The 6,993-nt window shown below is 38.4% G+C and overlaps 1 long non-coding RNA gene across 1 annotated transcript in view; it reads left to right on the top strand.

Moving 5' to 3' along the window:
- The first annotated feature begins 241 nt into the window (after nucleotides 1-241).
- Nucleotides 242-6,993, top strand: part of LOC143280761 (uncharacterized) — a 9,397-nt gene continuing 2,645 nt past the window's right edge. The window contains exons 1-2 of the long non-coding RNA XR_013055057.1: nucleotides 242-350; nucleotides 2,278-2,323. This is a non-coding gene — a long non-coding RNA (uncharacterized LOC143280761). The remainder of the gene's footprint in view (nucleotides 351-2,277; nucleotides 2,324-6,993) is intronic.

The following is a 6,993-nucleotide window of genomic DNA, read 5'->3' as shown; positions in this document are numbered from 1 at the left end:
TTGAACAGCGTTCTCACTGCGAATACTGCAATCGATTTATCGCCCTTTAAAAAAAAAAAAGCATGTTTAAATTAAATATTATATTTTTGAGCATCAGTACAGGAGGCACGATTGTGCAATGGATAAGACAGTTTCTTCTCATCCGAATACCTGGGGTTCGCTTCTGCTATTGGAATTTCTTTTTTCTTTTAACCCGAAGTTTTATAATAACATATACAGAACCCTTTTTGACGAATAGATTTTGGGCTCAGGTGTGTAAACAATGTGAGCCTATATCTGTTCTTTGCATTTTTTCCAAATCGTGAAGCATCGTGGGATAGCGTCTCGTCGTTCGATCGAGGATCAAGAAGGTGGGTAGTTGTATCAGTGTTTGCTAAGTACGAAGTTAGTGAAAGAAAACGTTAAAAGATGTCCAGTTTTATTGTGTACAAGTTTTGTCAAATGTTTATCTTTATTCAGGTGACTGTTGTGTTACTACTAGACAGATAGGCATGATGTTAAGAGTAAATGAAAACAGAAGAAATCTGATCATGTGGGTCGTTTTTTCAACCGGTTTGGCAACCAACCTTCTCTGATCGAAAGCCGTGACATTTAAGAATAATAATAATTATTATAATAATGATAGTAATACTAATAACATTTTTGTTTCCTCATAAGTTGTGTCAGACCGCTAAAGTAATACACACAAAAATCAGTTTGATGATTGTGGCTGTTGAACTCAAGTTGTATGAGATAATATGTCAGTCCATCATGTAACCCCCCAAAAAACAACAACAAACAAACAAACAAAAAACAACCAACTAAAATAATAGATATACACACACACACACACACACACACACACACACACATATATATATATATATATATATATATATATATATATGTGTGTGTGTGTGTGTGTGTGTGTCCAATCTCTGTGAATATGATGCCACATAGAGTAACTGAACTGGACTACAACCATGAAATTATTTTATAATGTTATGATTAAAATTTTACTTAGAAATCAATCATTCTCAGTCTCATTGTTTTATTTCATGCACATTATAAACAGAAAAAAACAACAACATATAATAATGGAAATTATGATAACGGATACTTTTATAGCACACTATCCAGAAATCTGGTATAGGTGCTGTACAAAAACACTTTTGTTTACATAACACATTACATCAATGTTACATACACACAACAAAATATCACACACAGACACACACACAGACACACACACACACACACACACACACACACACACACACACACACACACACACACACAATGAATACATACATTTTTACAAGTATACATGTGCACCTAACACTAACAGCTAGTGAGCTACCCACAACACATTGTTTTGTCAGCCAGTTTGGCAACCTTCTCTGAGCTATATATATATATATATATATTTGTCCAAACTCTGTGAATGTGATGCCTCCTTGAGTAACTGGACTGGACTTAAAATGATGAATTTATATTATAATGTTATGATTAAAATTTTAACACTTTTATTTGCATAACACATTAGATCAGTGTTACATACACACAGCAAAATGTGATTCAGTCACACACACACACACACACACACACACACACACACACACACACACACACACACACACACACACACACACACACACACCGTCACACAAACACACACACAAAATTGATACATACATTTCAACATAACATGTGTACCTAACAGTACCCACAACACATAGGCACGCACAAATATACATAAACAGACGTGCGTGATGATACCTCTTCCCTATCATCTTTATATATATATATATATATATATATATATATATATATATATATATATATATATATATATATATATATATAAACAGACGTGCGTGATGATACCTCTTCCCTATCATCTTTATATATATATATATATATATATATATATATATATATATATATATATATATATATATATATATATAAACAGACGTGCGTGATGATACCTCTTCCCTATCATCTTTATATATATATATATATATATATATATATATATATATATATATATATATATATATATATATATGTGTGTGTGTGTGTGTGTGTGTGTGTGTGTGTGTGTGTGTGTTTCTCTCTCTCTCTCTCTCTCTCTCTCTCTCTCTATATATATATATATATATATATAGAGAGAGAGAGAGAGAGAGAGAGAGAGAGAGAGAGAGAGAGAGAGAGAGAGAGAGTTTTACATTACACTTACAGTTTCAGTTTCACGTATATACTAAAATGTAAATTGTTATTGTTTGTGATTGACAGGATATATGACAGGATACATGACAGACTTGCCCTTTCACTGTGAAAGGTAAGATCTTTTCTCTTTAGATGGCTGGCACAGTACACAACAAATGACTACAGTTTCTGATGTTTAGTGTTTAGTTGAAACATGGCTATGAATAGTATGATCAGTTGATGTGCCTGGCTCTCTCCACTTGTCTGTCATTCAGCTCTTGCATAATAATGTGAAATATAATTCTTTATAGAGATAGATAGATACACGTCTCACTCCAACAACAATGCTGCATGCCTTGTGTCAGTTATGACTACGTTTTGCTTCGTACAAAAATAAAAATAAATAGATAGATAAATAAAGAAATAAACAAATTAATAAATAAATAAATAAAATGAAATAGAATAGAATTAATAAATTAAATAAAAAAGACAACAATGATGATAAATAAGCAAATAAATGTAAAACATGCAGACACATTCACACATACATGCCTAACAGATATGCACTAAACATGCAGTTTCACAGATATAAAAGCACAATCAAATACACATAAACGTACATAAACAACAACAAAAAAAGCAAGAAAAACACATGCAGACCTTTGCTGAAAAACACCCCCCAAAAAAACACCCCACCTCCACCCCCACCCCCCTCCCCAACACACACACACACACACACACACACACACACATATTCAGTCCTTTGCTGATACGTGCAGTTCAGATTTGCGTGAAACGCGAGAATATCGGTCGACCAGGCGAACTTCTCAGGTGAGCAGATTTCTGTATCGCCATTTTCCCCCAAAGAAATAATGCTTAATAGTAGCTGGGGAATTTTCTCTGGACCAGATATTTCGTTGTGTGTCTTGAGGCTGTCATGTATGCGGATTTTCTCTTGTGAATGTGTTCCAACCGAGATTTTTGTTTAAGGTAAGACATTGTAGTTTTGTTGTATACACTAACACGGTCACTCTGGGTCAAGTCCAGTTTTAGCATCCTGAATTATTGCACCTGTTTTACCAGCAATTGTTGTGCATGTATGAAACGATATTACCAATTGTAGATGTTGTAACCCATTTTCAGTGGATTTCGACTCTTATTTTGTACGGTATTTTACTGAATTCTGATGTGGATTCAGTCACTAAACTAATGTGCCAACATCTTGATTTTCGTTTTTCGTCCCGCAGAACCATGGAAACGCAGCTACTATGTTCAATGGTTTAGGTTGCGAAAATTGGACATTGCCGTAACCCTGGTTCCAATCAATTGTATCCGATTTAGGCAATCTCTCGAATCAGCACCACATCGGAAGGCACGTCGCGAAGAATGTTTTCAAAATATGTTATGCAGGGTTTTTGCAGGTAGTTTTATATGATTTCTTGAGACAGATCTTTTCTATCTGTCTTGTCTGTTCTTTGAACCACATAGATCGTGGGCAGCGTTTGACTCGTGCCACCCCTTGATTGATTGGAATGAACTTGATCGAGTCTCTTGCTGCAGACAGTGGGTGACTCCAGTAAGAGTGGGGGTGACAGGTTGAGTTGGGCTGTATTTTCTGTCCCTGTGTGCCCACTGAGTGCAGAGATGTCACCCCTTTCATTGATTGGACTGAACTTTTTGTCCACAGGCGGGAGTTTAAAACTTGGAGCTGGGCCAGCGACCGGCTGTTTTGGCGGGAAGGCGGAGACACGACTGTCTCTGTAGCGGACTGTGGTGGTCCGCTTTAAGCCTTCCTGCCCAACATGGATGTCCCGGTGAGTACCCAGCACTTGTTTGTGTCAGCTGTCTCCTTCAATGGGTGGTAGAATTTTATCCAGGGGAGATCTCCTTATCCCTGCTTTTTGCCTGTATCGCCACAAATAAATACATAACAAATGACTAAAAACTCTAAGGAATCGGTCACAGTCATGGGCGAGTTCGGACGATCATTGGAATGAGTTCAGATGCCTGTGATCAGGTGGAAAATTTCATTTAACGCCATCAGAAAACGAGGATAAGAATGCTTTGGCGAAACAAAATACACGGCTTTTTCCACCGTCAATTATTCGAACAAAGTTTACGTCGAAACTTAGAAGAAAAAAATAAATAAAGAAAAAGATTATACAAAATAATGTTTGTTCATTTTTTTCAAACTTTTAATTTTTAAATGAACTTTTCAAATGTGCATTCGTACTACTAGCACACGACTCAGCTAGAAGCTGAAGTCGGCATTGAAAGAACCAGAGGTCCAGCCTGTTTGCAGCAAGTTACTACTGCTGTATTACTGGTGTATCAAAGTAGACTAAATAAACTGCAAGCTTGCATGATTTGCATCATAGTTGCAGTTACCTGTTTTTATACAGTCATTTAGCTGGCGTATTCCTGTATCCACAAAACCCCACATTGGGTAGAAGAATCAAATTCGGTTGAAATACATGGATTTTTTTTGGATTTTTTATTATTGACTTCATACACGAAGATGACAAAAGCAGGGAAGGAGATCTTGCCGAGCCTCAAATACATGCACAACACGTACTGAGGTTCATTTTTTAAAGGAGGACTTTGCATGGAAGTTGATGTATTTCTCTCAAATTAGATACGCTAAGAATGAAAACGTTATTACCTTTAACAGTGTTACTGGGTCACTCCCTGATTGAATAGAAGGGGTTTTTGAATAATTGATAAAAACAAACAACAACAAAACCCACACCATACAAACAAAAAATCAAATATTCAACCGATTCGACTCCGTTTCAGCACGTGGAGTGTGTATACATTTGACACAGCATGCTGATTTTAGTTACACAAAACATTTCACCAGTGAACTTCTCGACATTCAGAACATGTTGCGTGCGCGAGACTGCGCAACAGTCGTTTCGACAATTTGTCCTCTGACCGAAAGTTTTTCATCATGCACACACAACAGAGGTAGTGATGAAGGTTTGGGATATCCCGCAGACAGTTGCAATAGATGAAGGAATCTTTCGGAAAATGAATCTCAAACACATGCACAACTTTCAAAGAGTGCCTGGAGCACACAGTGTTTTCTGAAAGGTCGGGTTTTCTTTCTCCTGCCCCGCCCTTCAGTCCACCGCGCTGTGTCCTCAGTGCTAATTGCACTATCAACTGTGGAAACGATTATTACTGTGTTCAACAACAAAAAAGCGTTCTGTCTGTTTCGTCAAATGTGGAAGGGTTGGACAAAGAAAACACGTCCTTATGCAATGTTGGCAATGACAGGCAAATCTAACGAAGGTACCCCAATGCCCAGTGCGCCTAGGTTTTCAGTGTTGATTGTTTCTGAACCTTTGGACCCTTGACGAAGCCGCGTTAGCTCGTTCGGTTTTTTTTATTTTTTTTATTTTTTTATTTTTTCATTATTACAACAAAATTACCAGACTGTACATCTCCAACTTCGTTCTCGTCCAAAGAGTGATCAGTGGAGCCGATTGGCGACCAGGCAACAAAGGGGGCTGTAGTTAATGTTTGCCTGTCATGGTGTGAATGCACGTGGAAATAAAACAGGGTCCTGGGTGTTGCTGCCGGAGGTCACTGGTGTGGACTTCAAGGTGGGTACTTTGATGGGTGCTCTTATTTGTATTTGTATTTCTTTTTATCACAACAGATTTCTCTGTGTGAAATTCGAGCTGCTCTCCCGAGTGAGAGCGCGTCGCTACACTGCAGCGCCACTCTTTTTCTTTTTTTATTAATATATATTTTTTCCTGCGTGCATTTTTTTTTTCCTTTCGAACTGGATTTTTCTACAGAAATTTGTCAGGAACAACCCTTTTGTTGACGTGGGTTCTTTTACGTGCGCTAAGTGCATGTTGTACAAGGGACCTCGGTTTATCGTCTCATCCAAATGATTAGCGTCCAGACCACCACTCAAGGTCTAGTGGAGGGGGAGAAAGTATGGGCGGCTAAGCCGTGATTCGAACCAGCGCGCACAGATTCTCTCGCTTCCAAGGCGGACGCGTTACCTCTAGGCCATCACTCCACTTTATTATGGTGAGTATACCTACATTGGTGAGTCTTGCGCTGTCAGAAGTGTGATGCGGATTTTGTTTTCCACAATATTCATTTATTGTACGGAAAATTACCAGTCTTATTTTTTTGTAGCAGGTTTCAGTTTCAGTTTCAGTAGCTCAAGGAGGCGTCACTGCGTTCGGACAAATCCATATACGCTACACCACATCTGCCAAGCAGATGCCTGACCAGCAGCGAAACCCAACGCGCTTAGTCAGGCCTTGAGGAAAAAAAAAAAAAAAAAGAGCAAATAGATGTAAGACATGAAGACACACATTCACATATACACCCACACATGCATAACAGATATGCACCGAACATGCAGTTTCACAGATATGAAAGCACAGTCAAATACATATAAACGTACATGAGCTCCAACACACACACACACCCACACACATTACCCTGCACCTCCTCTACCCCCCTCCTCCACACACTCATTTCTAGTCTACGTATCACAGCTTCCACGGGCACACACACACACACACACGCACACGCACACACAGATGAACACTTACTAGTACAAGCACACACACATATGCCCATATCTCCACACACATATGTACAAAGATATATATATATATATATATATATATATACGTTCCAATATCCTGTTGCTCCCACAGTGTCGGCATGCATACACTCACATACCTCATCCTCTACCCCACCTCCCCCCGCACCGCCACCTTCCCCCTCACACACACACACACACACACACACACACACACACACACACAC

This window comes from Babylonia areolata, chromosome 4 (assembly GCF_041734735.1).
Source record: "Babylonia areolata isolate BAREFJ2019XMU chromosome 4, ASM4173473v1, whole genome shotgun sequence".
In the NCBI taxonomy this organism is placed as follows: domain Eukaryota; kingdom Metazoa; phylum Mollusca; class Gastropoda; order Neogastropoda; family Buccinidae; genus Babylonia; species Babylonia areolata.
This window is presented reverse-complemented; position numbering and strand designations above follow the sequence as displayed.